The sequence below is a fragment of the Pelophylax lessonae genome (genome assembly GCF_965119305.1).
Source record: "Pelophylax lessonae genome assembly, chromosome: 2".
In the NCBI taxonomy this organism is placed as follows: domain Eukaryota; kingdom Metazoa; phylum Chordata; class Amphibia; order Anura; family Ranidae; genus Pelophylax; species Pelophylax lessonae.
The window spans coordinates 7,085,336-7,109,474 of record NC_138769.1 but is presented as its reverse complement, the minus strand read 5'-3'; positions in this window follow the sequence as shown (position 1 = coordinate 7,109,474).

Here is a 24,139-nt window from a genome sequence, read left to right as displayed (position 1 = left end):
TCTTCCAGGAGTGAATTTCCCTTCCTAGGGGGAGATTTCCTCTCACTTCCTGTTGTCTCTCGTCGTGTGTAAGTCAGATGTTTGTAGCCTGGGGATCGCCTGTACTTTGAAGTCATACAGATATGAACGGTTCTCATTGGAAATCATAGAGTACGACTTGTCATACAACTTGTCATACGACTTTGCAGTCCCAAGTCACAGGACAAGTCGCACATGTGTGAAAGGGGCCTTAATAGCACAACATTTGTTTTCACTATCGCCCTGATCGGCCTTTCTGTGCTTCTATCTGAGGTGGAATAATGATGAGCTTTATAAATTATAGAAAATGTTATGATTAGAATTGCAAACGATTACAGAGAGACGGAGACCGCTTGACACGTGAAGTCCTTTATTTCTTGTATTCTTGGCTCTTCATACATTCTAAAGTAAGTGGATAGGATGGAGATACAGCAGCTTTTTATAGTGTAGGACTGTCCCCGTAGGGCTTGCTGTGTGATGACTTCTTGGGCCTCCTCTGATTACCTGCAGACAGTTGCTGGGGGTTTTCACCCATCCATCCTTACTCCCGTTTACTCGTTACTCAATAAACAGTCCAGGGGTGTTGGTTTTATATTTATTGTGGAACTTGGAATATTCCACTATTCCCTTCTCCCATCCATCTGAACTATTCACAGTAGATGAGGACAACTCTCACTTGGCCCCACCAGGTTATTTGTGGAAGCAGACACACTGCTTTAACCATTTTGCCAATTGTATGGAATGGAAGAATGAAGTATTCTTGCTCTCTCTAGAAGCAGACTTCATTTATCTTCAGGACACTCTCCAGCATCCCCTTGACTGACACCCGTCCACTGACTCTTCTAGCAGAAGGGGTGGCCCTCACATGACAGGCCCCATGACACAGATCTGTACTCACTGTAGGCATAATGAGATCCTTTCCAGTGTCTCCTTTCCAGTCAGCTCTGCAGGACATCTGGGTTCAGCTCATTTTTTACTGAGGGGACTTTCAGGCCCTCAGGTCGACTACCCAAGGCTACATGGCAGCTTCTACATAGCCCCTCTCTATGCAGCCAGCCCTTCCCTCTGGGACCCCACTCTCCAGCACATGTGCCCTTGGCATTTATACAGTCGCCCAGCATGCACAGAGGCACTTTCCTCTGCCAATCACCGGGGCTGTAACAATGTCTGTGCCCTCACTTGTCAGGTTTTCTTCCATGTCCAATCTGCTTCACTATTGGACCAGTGTCCACCTGAGCACCATGAGCAGACCCTACCAATGGGTCCCACTCTCTGATAGGCAGAGAGCAATCTAAATTTACCTGGCAATCTCTCTGGTAAGCAGAAAACCCCCAAAATAATAAGCTTAAATACGGCAAAATATATTCAAAAACCTTCACCAGTGTGGCGTCTGTCAACATAGCCTGAAATACATGTAGGAAAAAGTATTTCTGTGAAAGTACAGAGAGGAAAGAAAGCTATAATGTGGCAGATGGGTGATAAATTAAATAAATAATATATTTATATATTTCAGGTACTGAAAGTCAACTTACGCAGCGCTTTACATATACATTGTACATTCACATCAGTCCCTGCCCTCAAGGAGCTTACAATCTAAGGTCCCTAACTCACATTCATACACAGTAGGGCCAAATTTTTTTTTTTTTTTTTTTATACAGGATCCAATTAACCTACCAGCATGTCTTTGGAGTGTGGGAGGAAACCGGAGTACCCAGAGGAAACCCACGCAGGCACAGGGAGAACATGCAAACTCCAGGCAGGTAGTGTCGTGGTTGGGATTCGAACCAGTGACCCTCTTGCTGCTAGGTGAAAGTGCCAACCACTACACCACTGTGCCGCCCACCACTACACCACTGTGCCATCATCTTTAATGTAGCAAAAATTCACAGTGAATAATGTAATAGTAACAAATAACTACATCAAAGATGAACCCGGGTAGAGTATAGAGCTCACTATGATGCGAGATGTGAGGCTCGTCCTGACAAGAAACATCAGACGTGGACACAAAAAATACTGAAACAAAAAAACAATATCCTCTGGATGCCAGAAATGTTTCCTCACAGGGGAACTTCAACAGACAACCGCCGTGTGGATGCTTTAACAAGATTGGATAAATGTGGAGTCACCCTGTGTGGACACCCCTGGTTTCCTAACACAGTCCAATATGCCTCCCTATTGGACCAGTGTGAAACATTTCAGACAAGCTGAGCTGCACCATGAGCAGACCCTACCAATGGATCCTCCTCTCTGATAGGCAGAGAGCAATCTGAATTTACCTGGCAATCTCCCTGTTAAGCAGAAAGACCCAAAAACTGCACCTACCTAGGCGGGTACTACAATAGTGTTGCACGAATGATTGCTCTCGCTCTGATGTTTGCGGTGGTGCCTCACATGCGTGGTGCAATCGCCATTTACAAATGTGTAAGTAACTGACACATGCGTTCAACTTTGCGCATGGGGGGGGGGCACTTATAAAAAAAAAAGTTTTTTGATTTGTTGTACCTTTTACATTTTTTTAGCACTATTATTGCTATCGCAGGGGATGAACAACATCCCTTGCGATGTCTGGAGTAGTGACAGGTCCTCTTTATGGAGAGATCTGGACTCTATTAGATCCCATAGCTCTCCTCTGGCCTGCATAGCAGCAGATCAAACTGAGATCGGTTTGATCTGCTGTGTTACAAGCCGGTAACGGCCTGTAAACAAAGAAACCGAAACCAGAAGTGACTAAATCCTTCTCTTCTGGTTTCTGATGTCACACAGTGGGAGGAGCAAATGGACTTAGATCAGCATTGGGCCCCTAGCAACATCAAGGGTCAGGTCTTGGGGCTTGAGATCTTGTTCCAGAGACTGCTGGCTTCCCATTCCTTGATCAAGACCTTTGTACAGGGAGTCTCCCATGTGGCTCCGTTGTGCACTATTCAATGGAAATCTGGAGTTTCTGTTGGCCCTCCTAAACCTGCCTTTTGAACTTATATGCGATACTTCTCTTTCCACTTTCACTCAGAGGTTGTGTTCCTCAGTGCCATCACCTCCACGAGTTCAGTGTCTGAATTAATGGCCTTTACCTTGACCTTTCTTGTCTTGGACAAGGTAGTTATGGCCTTTCACCTCTACCAGGAAATTGATCTTCTGTCCCTCTATCCGGCTCCCGTTCATCGGACGATCTTTCACCATTGCCTGGATGAAGTTCATGCTGTGCTAGGTTACCGCACAGCTACTCCTCCTATTAGAAAGGCAGACTCTCTTTATCTAATTATTGATGTCCCTGTTGACATTGAGCTACTCTCCCCCGGATTTCCAAGGCTGTCCTCTGTTCACACGTTGTCCAGGTTCTCTTCAGACCTCATCTGATGCCAGCATTGGGTGTAAGGGCCTTTAGACAGCCCTTTCTGTGTTTGGACAGGTTAGTGTTTTGTTACGGTTGCCCTCCTATCAGTTGGACTGCTTTTGGACATCCCAACGGTCTGAATTTGTTTCCCACTGTATTGGAAACAAAGAGATTTTTGTACTTACCTTAAAATCCATTTCTTGGGGTCCATTGAGGGACATAGGTCCCACCACTCTGTGTTTATGTTGGGAACAAACTGGACCAGGAACACAAATATTTTGTTTGTCAGCAACAAATCCTACTTCAGTCAGCAGTATAATCTGACTGAATTCCTGTATACCTCAATTTTCCCCTAAGAAAAAAAGTTTCACAGGAAGTACAAAAATCCGAGCAGGAACTGTAATCTAAAACAATCCTAGGTTTTTCGTTGCTTAACAGGAGTGATGGAGTGGCCTCCAGCAGCAAAAGGACAGCGCTTCGGAGGAGCAGGGGACCGTGCATGTGGTCTCAGCAGCTGCTGATGGTGACAGACTTCCCTTCTGATGGTCCTGTCGCAGTATGTTTACAGGGACCACATGGTAACCTAGTTACTCCTTTGTTGTTGAGTGGTGGGGCTAGGGTTGCCACCCCATCCCTTTAAATCTGAACACATATTACACTGGCTCTGAGGCCAATTTAATGCAGATAAGGCACTAAGTGAATTCAGTTACCACCCTAATCCGCCACAGAACCTGTGTAATAGGTATTAGGGTTTAAAGGGATGAGGTGGCAACCCTAGGTGGGGCACTGCAGTCTTATGGGGTGGTGTCAGTGCCCTCTCAACTGAATGGGACTGCTGTAGAGGAAAGGGGTCCCAAATACCTTGGTGTCAATTTGTTCCTTGCAGGTAATACTTCCTTCACCTGTCAGGTACTTTTGTTGCCTCTGGGGAAGCTTTCCTCCAGTTCCTATGTAATTAAGGAGGAATTTTTGTCTGCCTTGACTGGGGTACCGCAGCAGTTTTTCCAGGATACTTGGTTTGGACAGTCTAGGTCACAAACCAAAATGTACCCCTTCTACAACCCCCTCATTATCAGAGGAGGAAGTCGTGGAAGCAGAAGCATATGAATTCATAGCAGTAGATGGGAAGCTGGAAGACGACTCCTCCAATGATTCTGTGCCAGAGGAACCCCAGGGTCCAAGTTTACCTCGCTCCCAAAAGGCCTTTGTGAATTTTCCTGTGGAAGAAGTGTGCATTGCCACTTCTCAAGTTCCATTCTCAAAGGTTTTCGGGACTAGGATCATGGTCTGGCCATGTATTAGGGTCATGGCCTGTACACTCTCGCCTTTGTGTTTTTTTGGGTTTTTTTTTTTTTTTTTATATATTGACTGGAATTACCCTGTCAGGGTGCCCCCTCCACTGAGAGATTGACAATGCCCTTGAAAATATGTGTTCCTTTGGAAAGGGAGTAGGTCTTCAGTAATTCCGTTGATTTCTTACTTCAGTCAGATCCTAATAGGCCCGGTGCACAACGCTCCTGGTTATTTATATGCAGACAATATTGGGAGGTGGGCATTCTATTTTGCCATGTGGGAAGAAAGGCTAACACTCTGGTCAGAGCCTGCCACTCCTACTTCCTCAAGACATTCCTTTTGCCATTCTCAGGCTTCAGTTTCTAGGCCAAGATCTCTGTCCCAGCCCTGTGCCCTAGGCTCTGAAGTCAACTAAATCACAATGAAGGAATGCCCTTACTGGTTCAGGTGAGGGACATTTGCAAGCCTTTGTGTCTTGCTCTCGATCATCATCTTTCTCAGGGAGTGACCATTCCAGTTCCAGAAGACTAAGGTTCTGCGGGTTATTATAAAAACTCTTTATAATTCCAAAACCAAATGATGATGTTTGTTTAATTCTGGATCCCAAGCCTCTCAGCTGTTTGTTTGTGTTCAGAAGTTCTGAATTGAATTGGTGCCTTTGGTAGTGGCCTTTCTCCAGCCGAGGGATTTCCTGCCATCATTGGACATAAAGAATGTCTACCTACTTCTGATCTTCCCTGTCACAAGTAGTTTCTAGGGTTTACAGCGGAGGACTGTTATTTGTGGCCCTGGCATTCAGCCTGTCTATGGCTCCCGGAGTGTTTATCAAGGTCCTGGCTCTGATTCTAAACCTTCGATGGACCCAGGGGGGTCCCTGTTATAGGTCACTGGGATGTTTTTCTTTCTTCTGAGGAGTCAGACTCACATTGTACACAATGTATCTCTATGGTATGCGCCCTTGAGAGGTTCTGGCTCAATTCAAAAATTTCAGTAATCCGTATTACTCTCGGCTCAGTGGTTGGAACCCAAGCCTGACCCTGGGTACCAGAAGAGTGATTCTTCGCCAAAAAAATGCCTCTGAGGACTCAGGTGGCTTTGCTTAGGGTGAGTCTGATTGGCATTTGGCTTTGATTGCTATCAAGGTCAAGTTTCCTTGGAAGTCTTTATTTAGAGGGCAATTGCATGTATTTACTTGGCGTGTACCTTTTGTACACAGTGTCCTGCATTTTGCTCCTCTGGTCAGACCACTGTTGACTCCTTGTCATCTCAGTTGGTTCCTCTGCTTTCTTGAAATTTCAGTTTGAGCCATTTGGAACCTTCCTTCTAGTTCTTTTGACATGGAAAGTTTTTGGAATTGGCTACCCTTTCTTATTGGGAGCCGTTCCTGACACGCCACGTGATAAGGTAGTTTATCAGCCTTAGCCTTTTTTTTTGCTTTCCGTTTTAACCAGGGCGTAGGATTGAATTTTTGTCTGAAGCCTAAGATGTGGAGGGTCAAAGCTCTTCACACTTTGGGGGGGGGGTTGTGCTATCAGTCTTTACCTGACGTTAATTGCCGCAATTTCAACAATCAGAGTCTCTCGTGTACTTCCTAAGGGCCCAAAGAGAGGTCACGTGGCTTCCAAGTCTACTATTTTCTGTTATATCTGTCAGCTTATTTCACAAACTTACAGTTTTTGAAAGGGAAGTGTAAGTGCTTCCTCGGCTATTTGTCATCAAGCTTTAGTAGCTCAAGTTTGTGAAGCCACTAAGTGGTCTCTGGTTTTCACTCTTACAAAGTTCTACCAGGTGGCTGTTAGAGCCTCTGAGGACACTGCCTTTGGTTGTAATGTTCTGCAGGCTGCATGAGATTCTTTCCGGTTTCTGATTTTTAGGGTCTGTTGGCTTGTTCCTGCATTGCCCTCCTATGTTCACTGCTTTGAGATATCCCTGTTATAAGCATTCAAGAAGATACTTTGTGTTCCCTAATGTGTGTTACAGAAAATGTGATTTTTTGTCTTACCTGTAAAGTCCAATTCTTGGAGTATATCTTGAGAAGCCGAGATCCCACCCAGTCTTGTGATTTATAGTTTGCTACAAAACTGAAGCCCTGCCTACTAAGGAGAAGTTTTGCCTAGGTGACTTCCTGACTTTTGCCCGTGTCCAATCAGCCATAAGGTTTCAAGAAGTTGCTGAGATGGTTGATTTACCACAACTGGAGAGTGCAAAATCTGGTGTAGCCCTGTTTAGAAACCAATCAGCTTCCAGGTATTATTGTCAAAACTTAATTGATCAAGCTAAAGTTAGAAGCTAAATGGCTACCATGCACAGCTGCACCAGATTTGGCACTTTCCGGACAAAAAGTCCCATTTGTGCATTCATTACCCCTCCCCCACCACAACAATTTAGATTTTTTTTTTTTTTTTAAACCATGACATTTTCTTGATGTGTGGCAGATTTATTTATTAATGGCATATATATCACCAATAACTTAGAGCTTGATATACTGTACATTCACATCAATCTCTGCCCCTAAGGTGCTTACAGTCCAGGGTCCGTATCTCACATACCTGCTTACATACAGTGACTCCGGAAAGTATTCACAGTGCTTCACTTTTTCCATATTTTGTTGTTACAGCCTTATTCCAAAGTTGATTAGATTAATTTTCCTCAGAATTCTACAAACAATACCCCATAATGACAAGACAACGTGAAAGAAGTTTGTTGGAAATCTTTGAAAATGTATTAAAAACAAAAAAAAAAAAATCACATGGACATTATACACATGTACAGTTTCACAGCCTTTGCCATGACACTCAAAATTGAGCTCAGGTGCATTCTGTTTCCTCTGATCATCCGTGGGATGTTTCTACAACTTGATTTGAGTCCATCTGTGGTAAATCCAGTTGATTGGACCTGTCTATATAAAGTCCCACAGTTAACAGTGCATGTCAAGCCATGAAGCCCAAGGAATTGTCTGTAGACCTCAGAGGCAGAATTGCATTGAGGCACAGATCTGGGGAAGGGTACAGAAACATAACTGCAGCAATGAAGGTCCCAATGAGCACAGTGGCCTCCATCTGTAAATGGAATATCTTTGGAACCACCAGGGCTCTCCCTAGAGTAGGCCGGCCAGCCAAACTGAGCTATTTGGGGAGAAGGGCCTTAAGCAGGTGACAAAGAACCCAAAGGTCACTCTGACAGAGCTCCAGCTTTTCTCTGTGGAGCGAGAAGAACCTTCCAGAAGAACAACCATCTCTGCAGCGCTCCACCAGTCAGGCCTGTATCGTAGAGTGGCCACACGGAAGCCATTCCTCAGTAAAAGGCACATGACAGCCCACCTGGAGTTTGCCAAAAGGCACCTGAAGGACTCTCCGACTATGAGAAACAAAATTATCTGCTCTGATGAAACAAAGATTGAACTCTTTGGCCTGAATGGCAAGCGTCATCTGTGGAAGAAACCATGCATCGCTCATCACCTGACCAATATCATCCCTACATTGAAGCATGGTGCTGGCAGCATCATGCTGTGGGGATGTTTTTTAACGGCAGGAACTGGTTCACCTTCCAACAGGATGACAACCCTAAGAATACAGCCAAGATAACAAAGCAGGGTTGGGGGAGAACTCTGAGTGGCCCAGACTTCAACCCCATTGAACATCTCTGGAGAGATCTGAAAATGACTGTGCACCGACGCTCCTCATTCAACCTGATGGAGCTTGAGAGGTCCTGCAGAAAAGAATGGGAGAAACTGCCCAAAATAGGTGTGCCATGCTTTTAGAATGATACCCAAAAAGACTTGAGGCTGTAATTGGTGCCAAAGGTGCTTCAACAAAGTATTGAGCAAAGGCTGTGATACTTATGTACATGGGATTTTTTTTTTTATTATATTTTTTTAAGAAATTTGCAAAGATTTCAAACTACTTCCCTGTCATTATGGGGGAATGTTTGTAGAATTTTGAGAAAAATAATTAATTTAATCCATTCTGGAATAAGGCTGTAACATAAACAAATGTGGGAAAAGATGAACAGAATACTCAAAAGTGTCTACAGATAATCCTTTAATAAAATGCAGGGTGCAAAATCAGTCCAAATAAAAGGTGATCAGTGCAAGAATTTTTTCTTTTAAATAAATGTGTATATCGCCCCAATCTTCTTGTATAACTCCACACCCAACTCCCAAACTGCTTAAGATCAGGTAAGACCTCAAATATGGAGGCCTTGCTGCACTTTTTAGGAGAGATCCCTGCTGAGATGGATGGCACACACCAGGACACAGAATAAGGGCTCCCATAACACTCTGCAGAAGAAGCTCATGGGGATATAGAGATAAGGAAGGAACTCATAGTGTAGTAGTGTAAAACTTCCCCAATTAAAAAATGAATGCTACTCACATAAGGCAGATAAAATCAGGCATGTAGATAAATCGGCACAGTCATCACCTTAGCAGGTTTGATTCCATCAATGCTGTAGCTCAACCCAACATGTTTCGTCCAATAGGACGTTATCCGGGGCATAGGAGTATACATACATACTAGGATCAGTTTAGACAGGACCCAATTTACCTACTAGCATGTCTTTGAAGTGTGAGGGAAACCCATGCAAGTAGGAGAACATCCTAACTCTATAACTACGGCCCCCAAGGTGGAAGTGGTCATCACTACACCACTCTGCAGACTATTGTGGATTTCAGGCATTCTGATTTTGTCAATTAAAATCTGATGGAAAGCTTCAGAAATTTCAGCAAACCACCAACTGTACAGCCAGAACTTGTTTGCCCCTTTGCTAGTCCACTGTATATACTAAACACAGGAAACTTATTGTCCGAAGGTTACTGTTGTATAAATGTTGTATATTGTTCCTCCTGCTCTCCATCATACCTCCCTGAATTGCCATATTTTCCTTCTTCTAGGATTAAAGGACCTAACATGAAGGCTCGGATATGTTTGCACCTAGGAATTGTATATCTCATAGGAAGGACTTTTCCTGTCTTCTGGAGCCAAATGCAAAGGATCAAAAATACGCACAGAGAGTGGCTCCTCAGCTTCACTATAACAAAGTATTATCCTATCAACCATGAAGAAGGCACATTGCCATTATAATATCCTGCTTGCTTCCACGCTTTTTTTTTTATTCTGCTACTTTTAGATGACCATTTAATGTGATGACCTGCAGCTTGCCATCCATGTCGCCATATTATATTGTGTGACTGTGAAAGATGACTGGTAGTGTCCCCTTCCTGGATGGAAGTGTAAAGAGTTGATTGGAGCTTGTTGACCAACCATCACCATGAGTCTTCAGTGTCATTTTAAAGCACTTCTGGGGCATTTCAACAAAATGGCGGTCATCTGCATACAGACACCGACTCCCTGTTGCATAAATGTGAATGAGATGGCTTCAGCTCCTCCTATCCACCTGTAGAGAACGCCTAATTGCTGGCCATTCAAGCAGTATTATTTTTGTTTTGGGGTACTAGGATATTGGATACTTGTCCAAGTACCATTTAAAAAATGCACCCAACCCCACCAGTGGAGGGTGCAGACTGGAACCACTGTCTGGCTGTGACAGACAGAACCAGCACTAAAGCCTCGTACACACGCACCGATTGTCGGACGACCGATCGGCCGTCTTTTGTCCAGTGTTGTTGTGTTGGTTGAAATGTGCTCTAGACTGCACACGAATTTTGTCGGCCAACAACAACCAACTGCAGAAGTGATTTCATGTTCTGGTTTACTTTCCGTGTGTTTTTTCTTCTCTGAGCATGCCCAGTCTTGCTCATCTGATTTTTGTTGGCCGAAATCTGTACTGACTGAGGAACAATCGGCCGTTCTGTTGTTGGCCAACAAAAATTTTATAGCATGCACACCAGATTTTGTTCGGCCGAAAAGTCGCAGTCGGTTGTCGGAAGCATCATGCTAACAAGCCGACAATTGGTACGTGTGTACGAGGCTTAAGCCCAGGAACTCCAACAATCCTCTCCTGGGCTTCCAATGCTTTTACAGATTTCTCCATAGGAGCACAATGTAAAATCATAAACCGTCCTGCATTGATGTCAGCCCATTACCATTCAGTATTGTAGACTTGGATAGACCTTTTAGCTCTGTCCCTCCTCTGCCTGTAGCAATTGATCTCTATTTGAAGTGATCTGCAGCGGCATTGAGGGGTCTGGATCTGATCTCCACTGACCAGATCCTTCCCACCATCAAAAAATAAAGTTTGTATATATATATTGTGACAGGAAGTCAGGTAAATCTGGGAATGTAGTCACTGAGAGGAGACACATTCCCACCTGCTTTGAAAAGTTCACTGATACTATAGGGTGTTGGCTGCAAAAAGAGCCAGCAGGAAGTTGAAAACCATTCAGCTGTTCAGAATGAGGAGATCAAGGCCTCTATAATTTGTCCAGAGAAAATCTATTGAGTGCTGCCTCCTGTCGCCGTGTGGGCTGGGAGAGGAAGGCAGACATACGTGTACCTCCCGACGCCGTGTGGGCATGGGAGAAGGACTGCTGCCTCCTGTCGCCGTGTGGGCTGGGAGAGGGGGACAGTCGGATGTGTGCCTCCCGACAAGCTGGTGAGCACGGGAGAAGACCCCCTACAGCGATGTGAAGCTAAGGAGGGTAACCACGAGTGAAGACGTCTCAAAGGTGAGAAGACAAAGTGTTCCATGTGAAGAGTAAAGGATCCTGTTATAAATGAACATGTGCTGTGTGAAAGAAAACAAAGGGACATGTTCAATGGACAATGTTTGTGCTGTGTGAAAAGCAAACAAATGGACATTTGAGTGTCTGCTGTAGGATCAGCAGTGTCGGCCCAACAGTAGGTTGGGAAGACTTCTTAGGTAGGTTCCAGCGTGAGAAGGTAGCCGCCCACAGAGGCAAGGGTTTATTAGGTCAATTTTCTTCATACCAGTGCATGCAGCAAAAACATCAAAATAAAATAAAAGACAAAATAAATCCTTGCCTCTGTGGGCGGCTACCTTCTCACGCTGGAACCTACCTAAGAAGTCTTCCCAACCTACTGTTGGGCCGACACTGCTGATCCTACAGCAGACACTCAAATGTCCATTTGTTTGCTTTTCACACAGCACAAACATTGTCCATTGAACATGTCCCTTTGTTTTCTTTCACACAGCACATGTTCATTTATAACAGGATCCTTTACTCTTCACACTCTTCACATGGAACACTTTGTCTTCTCACCTTTGAGACGTCTTCACTCGTGGTTACCCTCCTTAGCTTCACATCGCTGTAGGGGGTCTTCTCCCATGCTCACCAGCTTGTCGGGAGGCACACATCCGACTGTCCCCCTCTCCCAGCCCACACGGCGACAGGAGGCAGCAGTCCTTCTCCCATGCCCACACGGCGTCGGGAGGTACACGTATGTCTGCCTTCCTCTCCCAGCCCACACGGCGACAGGAGGCAGCACTCAATAGATTTTCTCTGGACAAATTATAGAGGCCTTGATCTCCTCATTCTGAACAGCTGAATGGTTTTCAACTTCCTGCTGGCTCTTTTTGCAGCCAACACCCTATAGTATCAGTGAACTTTTCAAAGCAGGTGGGAATGTGTCTCCTCTCAGTGACTACATTCCCAGATTTACCTGACTTCCTGTCACAATATATATATATATATATATATATATATATATATATATATATATATATATATATATAATAGTGTTCTATATATAGTGTTGTATATATATATAAAATATCCTAAAAATCTTCCCTTTTGGGAATAATCCTTGGGTTCTAACAATGGCGCTGAGCAGGCATGCAAGTCAACTTTTTAGTGACCACAAGCCTGTGGGAAAAAGTTGCTGTCCTGATAGGAGCCTTTGTCAACCTGCCTTAATCTTCTTTTTTTTTTTTTTGAACAGATGTAACCTGCCTTAATGTTACGTGAACAATGTCCGCAAACCATTTCTTCTCCTGCGAGTATCGCAGTGTAGGAATAAATCTCTCCTAAAGTAAAAATGAATATGTTCACTTTTGAGCTTTACCTTTCCATTATGTTACAAAAATGTTGCACTAATGTGATAATGTTGATTATGTTTTTGGAGTAAACATATGAGGGGGGGTCACAAATTAAGCAAATGTTGCACTGGGAAAGATTACAGAGAAATGTGTTTTTTCCAATGTGGTACAGTTCCCCCCCCCCCCCCCCCCAAAAAAAAAGACTAATGCAACAAAAATAAATGTATCCAAATTTGTTACCAATTTTCAGTCCTATCTGTCCTGAAAAAAAAACCCCAGACAGAACGCGTTTGGTAGACAACAAATGCTAAAAAGTACTTTGTGCGGGACAAAGACCTCGCGGAAATGGGAAAAACCCTCCGGGACTCGGGAGGTTTAGGGAGAACAAAAGACCCTGGGACTCCGGTGATTAACCCTTTGTTTACTAGGATATGTTTATAAAGCACAGGGTAAACAAGGGGCTGAAACGACCTTACAGTCTTCGACTTGGTATTGGTCTTTACAGATGGCGGGGGGGGGGGGGGAGCTGCACACTAAGAGCTCAATTTACACTTGCTTAGAGTTTAACATGCATTAAAGTGTCTACCGCTTCAACGTTTTTGAGACTTCTGTGATGCTTTTTTGAAGCTTGGAAAACACCCTGTGTGTTGTTTTTCTATTTGTGTTAAAGGAGCCCAGTATATCCCCGGCTGAGTAGTACCCCCTGTTCAGCAAGTCCCCAGCTTATCAGTACCCTCGTTCAGCAGATCCCCTGCACAGTAGTAATCCCATACGCAGCGTGTTTTGCAATCATAATTTTTGAATATAGATGTACCTGGTGTATATAATGGGGGGGGGGGCATAAAAATGTATTGGGTGTGCTGTTGTACCTTTTGGGTGCCATCTGGGTTTCCTCAGCATGGGACTTGGTTTGCCCACCATCATGAGCTTCCATGGTGTGGGTAGGCTGGTTGCAAGCATAATAACAACCAATGATGCTCTAAGTCAAGATTGCACAGTGCCATTCATTGCTATGGTGATGGCGCTCAGCTCTCCTGGACCATGGCAACACATGACTCTGATTCAGGGCAGGTGGTATGCAGAGCCACCCTCACTATCGAGGCGATGGAAGTCCTCCACAACCCGCCTTCTGCTGTGCTGCTGGAGTAAAATAAATGGCTTTGATGTGAAGAAGGGATTCTGTGATTGGGTGGTTTGTGTGACTGGGAGACTGTGTGTTTGGTGCTCTGGGATTGGGGTCCCCAGCCTTAGCATGCTCCAGTGGTTGTGGAAGAGATCAGGCAGCTCTGCTGCCACACAGATCACTTCCACCTGAAAGCTGACAATCTCCTTGACGAGAGTACACACAGTCCCAGAAACTCTCGATGTGTTTGAGAGCTCTTGATGCCAGCGCTATTTGTAAACTATGCAAAGAATAATATTTGATCATGAAGGTAAGACCAACCATATACAAATAATAGTAGCGCAAAAAATGGCGATGTTACACCATCACTAAAAAAGCATAAAAGATCGTGCAGACCCAGGAAAATAACTAAAATCCATTTAAAAAGTCCCACAGTTCTTCAGCTAGAAGTATAAACAAGGTGATGTGCGTTCCAATTATAGAGTCCCGGTAAATGTGAGATACAGGAAGGAATTGCCTCACTCTCCACCACCAAGTGCCAGGGATAGTGCAAAAATGGCAACTCACCGGAACACAATGCTTACTCACTCTCGTGAACAAGCAAAAATCACATTAAGATATAAGGTCCAGTGGAGTCTTCACTGAGATTTTTTATTTATTTTGCTATTTGTAAACTGCAATGCGATTTAGGACTTTTAAACCACAGTAGATGTACCATGTAGCACCTAGCCAGGATGTCTAGGTGCATGTGGAAGAGAGAAGTCCTCTCTGTTTAGCAGACAAGGAGTGTGCTGCATCTACTCTTGGAATCTACTTGGGGTATATACCATGAATGGGAACGTTGTACATCTTCCATTGACTGTTAGTTTAGGCTTTATTGAAACAAGACGAGGGTTAGTAATGGCACCTTATCAAATGACTATTTTGATGGATTACCATTGTAGATGTGTATTTCTTTACATATTTTCACGTGTTTGCCTTCTGAATGTATAAGTGCCTCTCTCTCCTCCAATCCTGTCTCTTCAATGAAGCTGAGCTGTGAGTGAAACGCATTGTGTTGCTTGTACGGAATTATAAAGCTTTACAAGCACTGGATTTTGCGTTGTGCCACCGACTTCTTTTCTTTGCACTTACTGATAAACCAGGCCAAAGACCAACCCCTGCGTGGCGTTGGAACCCAGGTGGCCAAAGCAGTGACCCACCATAAAGGCCTTGGAGCAGCAAAAAGCTTTTGTTTTTTCAAATTTTTTTACATTGTAATGTTTTGCCTTTTATGGTTTTATATACATTTATATATTCGTCATACAAAGGGATGCTCTATATATTCATATTTTATGCACCCTGAACCAAAGCTTATTCATTGCTTTGCATAAAAATATTGTATCAGATCTGTTACTTAGTGAACTGCCAATAAATGTTCTGATATTTAAAATAAATGATTGTGGAGGAGTTTTGATTTCTGTGAAGAAATTTCCTGCTGAAGGTTTATTCCTCACCGCTGAGTCTCTTCCGTCTTCCTATGGAATGGTGTGCTGGAATTGTACTATGTTGGTACAAGTGACAAAGACAGAGAAAGATAGAGTGACCTAAAATATGATTTCAGGGACTTAAGAGAAGTATGGGAATTTTTTTTTTGTTTTGGAATCATACTTATCTAGGTCGATGCCGGCGATCACTCGGTTCTCAGTGCTCCCTGAGCAGAGAGCTGGTGACTGTCAGTCATCGCTGTCTGCCCCTCCAGTGCTCACTGGGCTGTTGAGGGAGCCGGAGCGGCCAGCTCTGAGAGGCTGAGCTGGGTGCTGGTCCAGGCATGTGGGCGGATCCCGACCACACTATCTCAATCTTTCCCTAGCCTTGACTGGTTCTGCGACATCAGCAGACTGCGGGCCTACTAAAAATGGGTCACGGGAGTGCAGAGAGCACCACAGAAGTACAGCCAAACAAGCTTTCCCCGTACTTCTCCTTTATGAGCTGTTTTAGGCTGGGTTCACATATATGCGAATTGGATGCATTTTGAACCGTATCCAGTTCACTTGACATGTCAACTGGCAGTCTTCTCTGTGGAACACATACACGATATTGTCAAAAGTATTGGGACACCTGCCTTTACACACATATGAATTTAATGGCATCCCAGTCTTAGTCCGTAGGGATCATTATTTAGTTGGCCCACCCTTTGCAGCTAAAACAGCTTCAACTCTTCTGGGAAGGCTGTCCACAAGGTTTAGGAGTGTGTCTATGGGAATGTTTGACCATTCTTCCAGAAGCACATTTGTGAGGTCTTCCTTGCCTTCCCAGAAGAGTTGAAGCTGTTATAGCTGCAAAGGGTGGGGCAACTCAATATTGAACCATACGGACTAAGACTGGGATGCCATTAAAGTTCATGTGTGTGTAAAGGTTGGCGTCCCAATACTTTTGATAATCTAGTGTATCTGCAGGCCGGCTGCAGTGCATTTTTAAAAAGAGTCCTGTGCATTTTCCAGTCCGGTTCAGGTGTAATTTCAAGTAAAATTTTGCACCTGAATCACACCTGAACCAGTAAACAAAACCATACTGGACGCCTTTTAAAAATTGAACTGAAACCATGGCTGGACATGTGGGAACCGAGCCTTAAAGAAAAAGATCTCCAAGGCAATATTCTCAGACTTACTGCCTGTACCGTGAACCTCACCAGAGAGGTAGCAGGAGCTTAGGGAACTTAACAAGTGACTGAGGAACTGGTGCAGGAAGGAGGGTTTTGGGTTCATAGAGAACTGGGTTGCCATTTTGGTCAGTTACCAGGCTTTATAGCAGAGACGGACTACATGTAAATGGGCAAGGTGCTGCTCTGTCGGGGGAGAACATGGCCAGAAGGTTGGAGGAACTTTAAACCTTGGAGGGAAGATTAGAGGGTACTGATGTGGGCAAAGTTGGCAGTGTGACTAAAGTACCTAAAACCAATGCATGTAGGCTGTCAGATTTCTTTGCCACCTTTAGAACAAAAACATGATTTTCTTTATATTATTAATTTGTAAAAAATTAAGAGGCACGTTTACTAATGTTAGAAGTTTGGTTAATAAAATTAAAGATCTGGAAGTGCTGATAAATGAGGAGGATTTTGACGCATAGAAATATCAGAAACCTGCTTTGACAGCTGACCTGACTAGCTTGTGACTGTCCAGGGCTACTCCCTGTATCTGAGGAACAGGGTAGCTAGAGGAGGGGAAAGGGTGTGCCTTTATGTCAAGAACGATTTGCTATGGAAGGAGGGATGGCATTGCTAATGTGACATGGGAGAAGGTGGAATCCTTGTGGTTGGAGCTTCAAAGGTAAGAAACAAACAGTAAATTTATAGTTGGTGTATGCTATAGGCCCCTTAACCTGAAGGATGCAGAGGAGATCAATCTTCTCTCACAGTTAGAAATGGTGGTGAAGCAGCTTAAAGTTATTATCAAGGGGGACTTCTGTTATCTGAATTTTGACTGGGCAGACAGAACTGCTCACTTATGTAAGGGCTCGTCATTTCTTGAATGTCTTGCAGGACAATGTCATGTGTGAGTTGGTGGAAGCCCCAACTAGAAATAATGCTCTGCTAGATCTACTAATTACAAACAACACAGAGCTGATTAAAAATGTGAAAGTAAGGGATAACCTTGGAAACCGTGAAATTACGTTCACCATAAATCATAGGAAAAGGACACACAAGGGTAGGACAAGAACACAAAGTTTCATAGAAGCCTACTTTACTAAGCTGTGCTACATCATACATAACATTAAATGGGATAAAATGCTAGAAACAAAAACACTGGGGAAAATGGTTCTTTAAGGACATACTAAATAATGGCATTAGCCAGTGCATTCCAATGGGCAACAAATACAAAAGAATTAAACCCGGGTAACTAAATTCTAGTGTATAAAGTCTTAACCAGAAAAAAAAAAAAGGGTCACCATCGGCATTCCAACTGTACAAAAAAAAATGGAATAAGAAATGAGTGCGATCAGGTCCGCTAAAATAGACAATGAGAGACCGTGGAGGAGAGTAATAAAAAAATTCCCCAAATGTTTAAATATATCATTAAGAAAAAGGGGAGGTCAGAGCATATTGAGCCCATAAAGGATAATCGGAGCTAGAAAAAACTAAACTCCTTGTTGTAGATGGGGGGGGGGTTGGGTTTTTGGCCACCTCTAGAGTGTGTGCTTTTCCCTTAGTTGTACCTAGCGTCCCGCTCCTGTAGGTGGCAGCATCAAACCCATCCATCACAAAGTATGGCTGTGTCCTTCAATGAACTAAGAGAAAAAGATTTTACAGTGAGTACAAAAATCATGTTTCTTCTCCTCCGTTTTTACAAAAGGAAAATGAGGGGTATAATAAACAAGAGAGTATTGTTAGTAACATAGCATGCAATGTGCCCTTGTGGCTAACATAAGCCAGTGTTTAAAAAAAAAAAAGACTTGGAAAAAACTTAATGTGAATAAATCACCACGACTGGATGGCTTACACCTAAGAGTCCTCAAAGAACTTAGCCAGGTTATAGCCAGCCTGTTACTCATAATCCTTAAGGACAGTTTAGTGGCTGGAATGGTATAAGCTGATTGGAGAAAAGCTAACGTGGTAACAATATTTGCAAAAGGTGCCAAAATATATACCTGGAAACTACAGACCAATCAGCCTAACATCAGTAGTATGTAAACGATTAAAGGGGATAAGGAACCATATCGAAGAATTTGCTGATTAAAATAGTATGCTTAGTAGTAACCAGCATGGATTTATTATTATTTTAATTATACAGGATTTATATAGTGCCAACAGTTTACGCAGTGCTTTACAACTTGAGGGTAGACCGTACAATTACAATACACTTTAATACAGTAGGAATCAGAAGACCCTGCTCATTAGAGCTTACAATCTTAAGAGGGAGGGTCACAAGATACAAGAGGTAATAGCTGTGGGGGATGTGTTGGTGGAGAAAATAAAAGGACAGCTGTTAGGTGGGGGCCAGATAGAGTTTTTAGGGATCGTCTGAAAGTGGAAAAAGTAGGAGAAAGTCGGACAGTTTGGGGTGGAGGACTGAAGGGGGGATAGCCTATTTAGAGGTGAGCCAATGAGCAGGGACTTGCAGTAGTTGAGGTGAGAGATGACCAGGGAGTAGACGTGTAGAACGAAAAAATTTGTTTTGTCATGTTACTAAGTTTGTTTCGTTATGAAATTTGTTTAGCTTTAGTTAAAGTTTGTTTTGTTTTCTTTAAAATTTCTTTAATTTATTAATTTTCTAACGAATTCCAACTTTTCAGAACGACTAGAATTCGGATTGGTCAAAAAATGATCGACCGATTTGAATTCTATGTGAAGAAATAGCTGGTTGTTAAGCAGCAGGTCAGGAAGCCATCCACCCGCGTTCTTAACCACCATGACCATGAAAACAATGCCAGCATTGCCCAGCAAAAGAAAAAATGTTTTAAAAAAAAAAAAGGGCGTGGGGTCCCACCCCAGTCCATACCAGACCCTTATCCAAACACACAAGAAAGGGGGGGGGACAAGCGAGCGTGCCCCCCCCCCTCCTGAACCATACTTCTCACCTCAAAACACCTCCTCCCTATGTTGATGGGGGACAATGGCCTCTTTCCGACAACTCTGGGCTGTGGTTGTCGGGGCCTGCAGGGGGCTTATCGGAGTCTCGAAGCACCCTGTAAGGGGGCCCCCAGATCCTGACCACCCCATGAGAATGGATATTGGGTACATAGTACCTGTACCCATTCACCAAAAAAGTGTAAAAGAAAATTACACAGAGACAGTTTTTGACAAACCCTTTATTAAAAAAAACAAACAGTGTCCCCCGATGTAAATCTGTAGTCTCACGCTGCCCGCTGACCCAAAAAATAAAATCGCTCTCGCAAACAGAGGGGCTATGCCTACTTCAGGCTCCTCCGTTTGACAGTTAATTTATAGGGAAGGGGCGGGCCACCTGTCTGTCACCTTGTGGCACCATCCCCTTCTGATGTCACGGACCAGTGCAGGCTGACCTAAAAAAAAAAAAACACTTTTAGATGCTTACTAACTATGTAAGAATACAAGCAAGAGGTGAAGGCAAGCAGGACACATGTACAGCTAGGATAAAAGCCAGAGGTCAGGGCAGGCAGCAGACATGGACAACCAGGATACAAGCCAGATATGGATGACCAGGATGCAAGAGCTCAGGCAAGCAGTGGATATTGATAACCAGGATAAGTTGTGTCTTGATAGATAGACACGGACAGCTAGGATGCAGGCCAGAGGGTCATGGCTAGCTGCAGACATGGAATATAAAGGTACATGCCAGAGGTCAGGGCAGTCAGTGGACATGGATAACCAGGATACAAGCCAGAAGTCAGGGCAGTCAAGAGATTTACCATGAAAGTAAGCGCATGCCCCAATATATACAACCACAACTATCTAGAGATAAAGTAGGGGTTTCTAGGCTAATTTAGGAGAAGGAAGACCAGAGAACCAATACATTAAAATTGAATCATTTATTGAATGTGTTTAAGAAATAATATACACAGGGGAATGTATAAAGGCACATATAAAACATCCCTCGTATGCAAAACATATGTTGAAAACCACAGCACAGAAATATTTCCCTATTATTGGAGCAATACATGTTTCAAGCTGATGTTGGTGCAAGAAGTCTTTGATGATATTCGGTTTGTGGGTCCCAATGAGCCAACGCGTTTCGCATCAGGCTTCGTCAGGGCCAGTGAGATCGAGCAATACCGATATTTCTTGCTGCAAACGAAGATTAGATGACAGGTAGGGAGAATCACAGTCCCTAAGGTTAGATATATAATTATCGGTGTCGAGTTATATCTATATTATTCTCCTAGGTGGATAGTATAGAACCCCCATATATCGGTGACAATTATTCCATCTGTCCTTTGTAAGAGTTTATTTCCTCTTCCTGGTTCATAGATCCAGGGGAAACAAGATAACCGGGCTCATGTGCTCTAGTTCATTTAGCTCACCTAGGGACATACTTGTCCGACTCAACCATAGAGTCCACCTTAATAGGGAATGGGGAATATACCAAACGATGCCAGGTTATGTGCTTCCGAATAGTCCACTGTAAATATATGGAGGCAGGCTTTCAAATGGTTTAGGTTAAACACCATTCAGAGTTATGATGCCCATTCATGACCCCATAAAAAAACCTCAATCTTGGTGGTTCTCCGTATGTGCCTTCAGGTGCTCCTAGTGACTAGTGACAGATTAGCAGCTCACCTTAGGAACAGACTCCTGAGAGTCAATACACACTCTGGGATAATCACTGCAGTCTGGTTTGCCTTCCCTTCACCGCCTCCTGATAGTCCCTCCAGGTTTATATGGCATCGGTGTGGAAAAATAAAAGCAAGATCTAGTGCTCTCTGATTTTAAGGCTATTTATTAAATCATAAATGGTGAAATCGCACTTACATTTCAAAGCACTTCAGCAGTGCGGACTTATCATAGCATCAAACGCTGCCTGTGGTCTCCGGGAATCGACGTGATGACATACAGGCTACTTCCCCGGAAGCGTTGCGTCATAGACTTTGTCAGCGGGGTGGACCTCACAACCCAGAGTTCCCCTCTGTCCTATACCGCACTCCCGCCTATCTGCCCCTTCCCCCCCCCCCCTCACTGCTGGGGATGTTGGGATGTGGGATGGACTCCAGGGGGCTGAATCTGGGTTACAGGCCGCAGATGGGGGTGGGGGGGTGCGCCGACGGCCAAACGGTCGAGCAGAGGGGGTTGTTACTGATTTTTTTCCAGGCACTTTTGGGGTCCTGGACTAGTTATGGTCCCGGGTGGAGGTGGCCTTTAAAGGGCGAGGTGCTCAGAAACGCCCTCCGCTTACCCCTGCCTCATCTGATGCCTCCGATTCTGAGTCTGCATCAGTCGCTGCTGACACTGGTCTCCCTGCCAGGTCTGATGCCTCGCGTCTTGACTCCTCTAATAATGCGGATGACCTTTCTACATCCACTGTCGCGCAAGACAAGGCGCTGGTGGACGCACTGATAGTGTCTGTGCGTGTTACTCTAAAAATGGGGGACGCAACTGCGACTGAGGCTCAGGTTACATTTGACACTTGCGAGCCTTTCAGGGCGGCAATGTTTTTTCTTCTTCCTGCATACTTTGTCAATATGTTTGAAACAGCATGGGACCGTCCACAACATTCCCCTGGGTCCCCTTATCGCTTGCAAGCTCTCTTGGGGGCTGTTCAGGACCTGGTAAAGCAGGGAGTAATATTTCCGGTTCTGTGTGTGGAACCTTTTCGGGGTTTTTGTTCACACTTGTTTGCAGTACCCGGGAAGGGGGGCAAGGTGCGTCCCATCCTGGACTACCGGCGCTGTATTGTTTTGTGCGGGTACAAAACTTCAAGATGGGATCCATTCACACAGTGGTGGCCTCCCTTCATCAGGGGGTCCTTCTGGCCTCCATTGATGTCAAGGATGCCTACCTCTGCCTCCCCATATGCGCAGGACACCAATGTTTTCTGCGATTTGCAGTGGGAGAGGACCGTTTTCATTTGTGGCATTATCCCTTGGTCTCGCTTGTGCTCCTCGGGTCTGCACAGTAGTGTTGGCTCCAGTTCTGGCGCTGTTGTGGTGGCAGGGGATGTCAGCCTTGGGAGACTGGCCTATCTGGGCCTGGCCTTGGACTCGCCTTTAGCCGGGTGTTTCTTCCTTCGGAAACATCCCACAAGCTCCAGACTGCGATTCAGCTGTTGTTGTCCAACAAATGGTCGTCCCTTTGGACCTGTATGTGAGTTCTGGGACTGATGGTGTCGTTCTTCTAGGCGGTTCCTTTCATTCATTCCAAACAAGAGCCCTCCAGAAGGAAACCCTTCTCAAATGGAACAAGACTCTAACTTCCCTGGACATTCAGGGAATGTCACCCTATCAGGGACAAACAGGGAGTCCCTGATAGGATGGCTTCGGTCCCTGATGCTCACTCAAGGGGAGTCCTTTGTTCCCAATTATATTGGATTGGATTTGGGGCTGAAAGGATAGTTGAGTAAAGGATTACACCTAGGACCGCGGCGTGGGGGACTGGTTAATAGCTGAGCCGTTGATCCTGACAGAGAAGTCAGGGGAAGAGGAACGTGGGGGAGGAAATATCATGAGCTCGGTTTTGGATAGGTTGAGTTTGAGGAAGTGATGTGACATTAAGGCTGATATGTCTGTTAGAAAGTTGGTGATGTGTGAGGAGACTGATGGAGTGAGCTGGGAAGGGGGGGATGGTAGAGAGGTAGATTTGGGTGTCATCAGCGTAGAAACTATATTGAAAGCCATGGGGGGCAATTTAACTGACCCAGGAAGGAGGTGTAGATTGAGAAAAGGAGAGGTTCAGGAACAGAACCTTGGGGGACCCTGATGGAGAAAAGAAGAGGAAGAAGAGTTGTAAGTGACACTGAAGGAGCTATGGGATAGGTAGGATGAGAACCAGTGAAGAGTACAGTCACAGATGCCAAAGGAGTGGAGTGTTTTTGAGGAAGAGGGGGTAGTCCACTGTGTCAAAGGCAGCAGAGCCGTCCAGGAGAAGTAATACAGATTAGTGTCCGTTGGTTTAAGCCTTTAGTAGGTTGTGAGTTTAATGAGAGCATTTTCCGTGGAGTGTTGAGGGCAAAATCCGGACTGAAGGGGATCAAGAAGTTTGTTCATAGTCAAATGGTCGCTCAGTCGGTTGTAGACCAGTCTTTCAAGGAGTTTGGGAGAGAAGGGAGATGGGGCATAGATTAAGATTGGTGGGATCCATTAAGGGCTTTTTAAGGATAGGGGTGACTAGCGCATGTTTTGGAGTTATTTTTGAAAGATCATTCTTGCCAGACCAACCTGTTAACTTGCTATGAGGAAGTGAGCCTGGATCGAGGGAGGCCAGTGGATGTGATTTACCTGGATTTTACCAAAGCATGTGATCCAGTACCCCATAAACGCTTAATTTGCAAAGTAGGGTCTGTTAGCATTGACTATAGTGTATGTACCTTGATAGAAAACTGGCATGGCCAGAGGGTGGTAAGTGGGGTACACCACAAGGCTCTGTCCTGTGACCAGTTCTGTTTATTTATAAATGATATAGAGGTTGGTATAAATAGTTCTCAGTGTTTGCTGATGATACAAAACTAAAGATGGTAATAACCTCAAAACGGGATATAGCAACTTTACAAGAAGACCCTAATTTAAATAATGGGATGAGAAGCTACATGGTAAATGAGGTTTCAAATTGGAAAATTCTAGGGGCAAAAAAAAAATATGAATGCAAGTTACTCACTAGGGGGAGAACCTCTGGGGGAATCCAGGATGGAAATTGATTTGGGGCTCCTGCTAGACGAAAGGTTTAGCAATAACATGCAATGGCAAGCTGCAACTAGCAGGGCCAGCGGACTATTGGCATGCATTAGAAGGGACTTTGGGGAGTTTGCTAAATT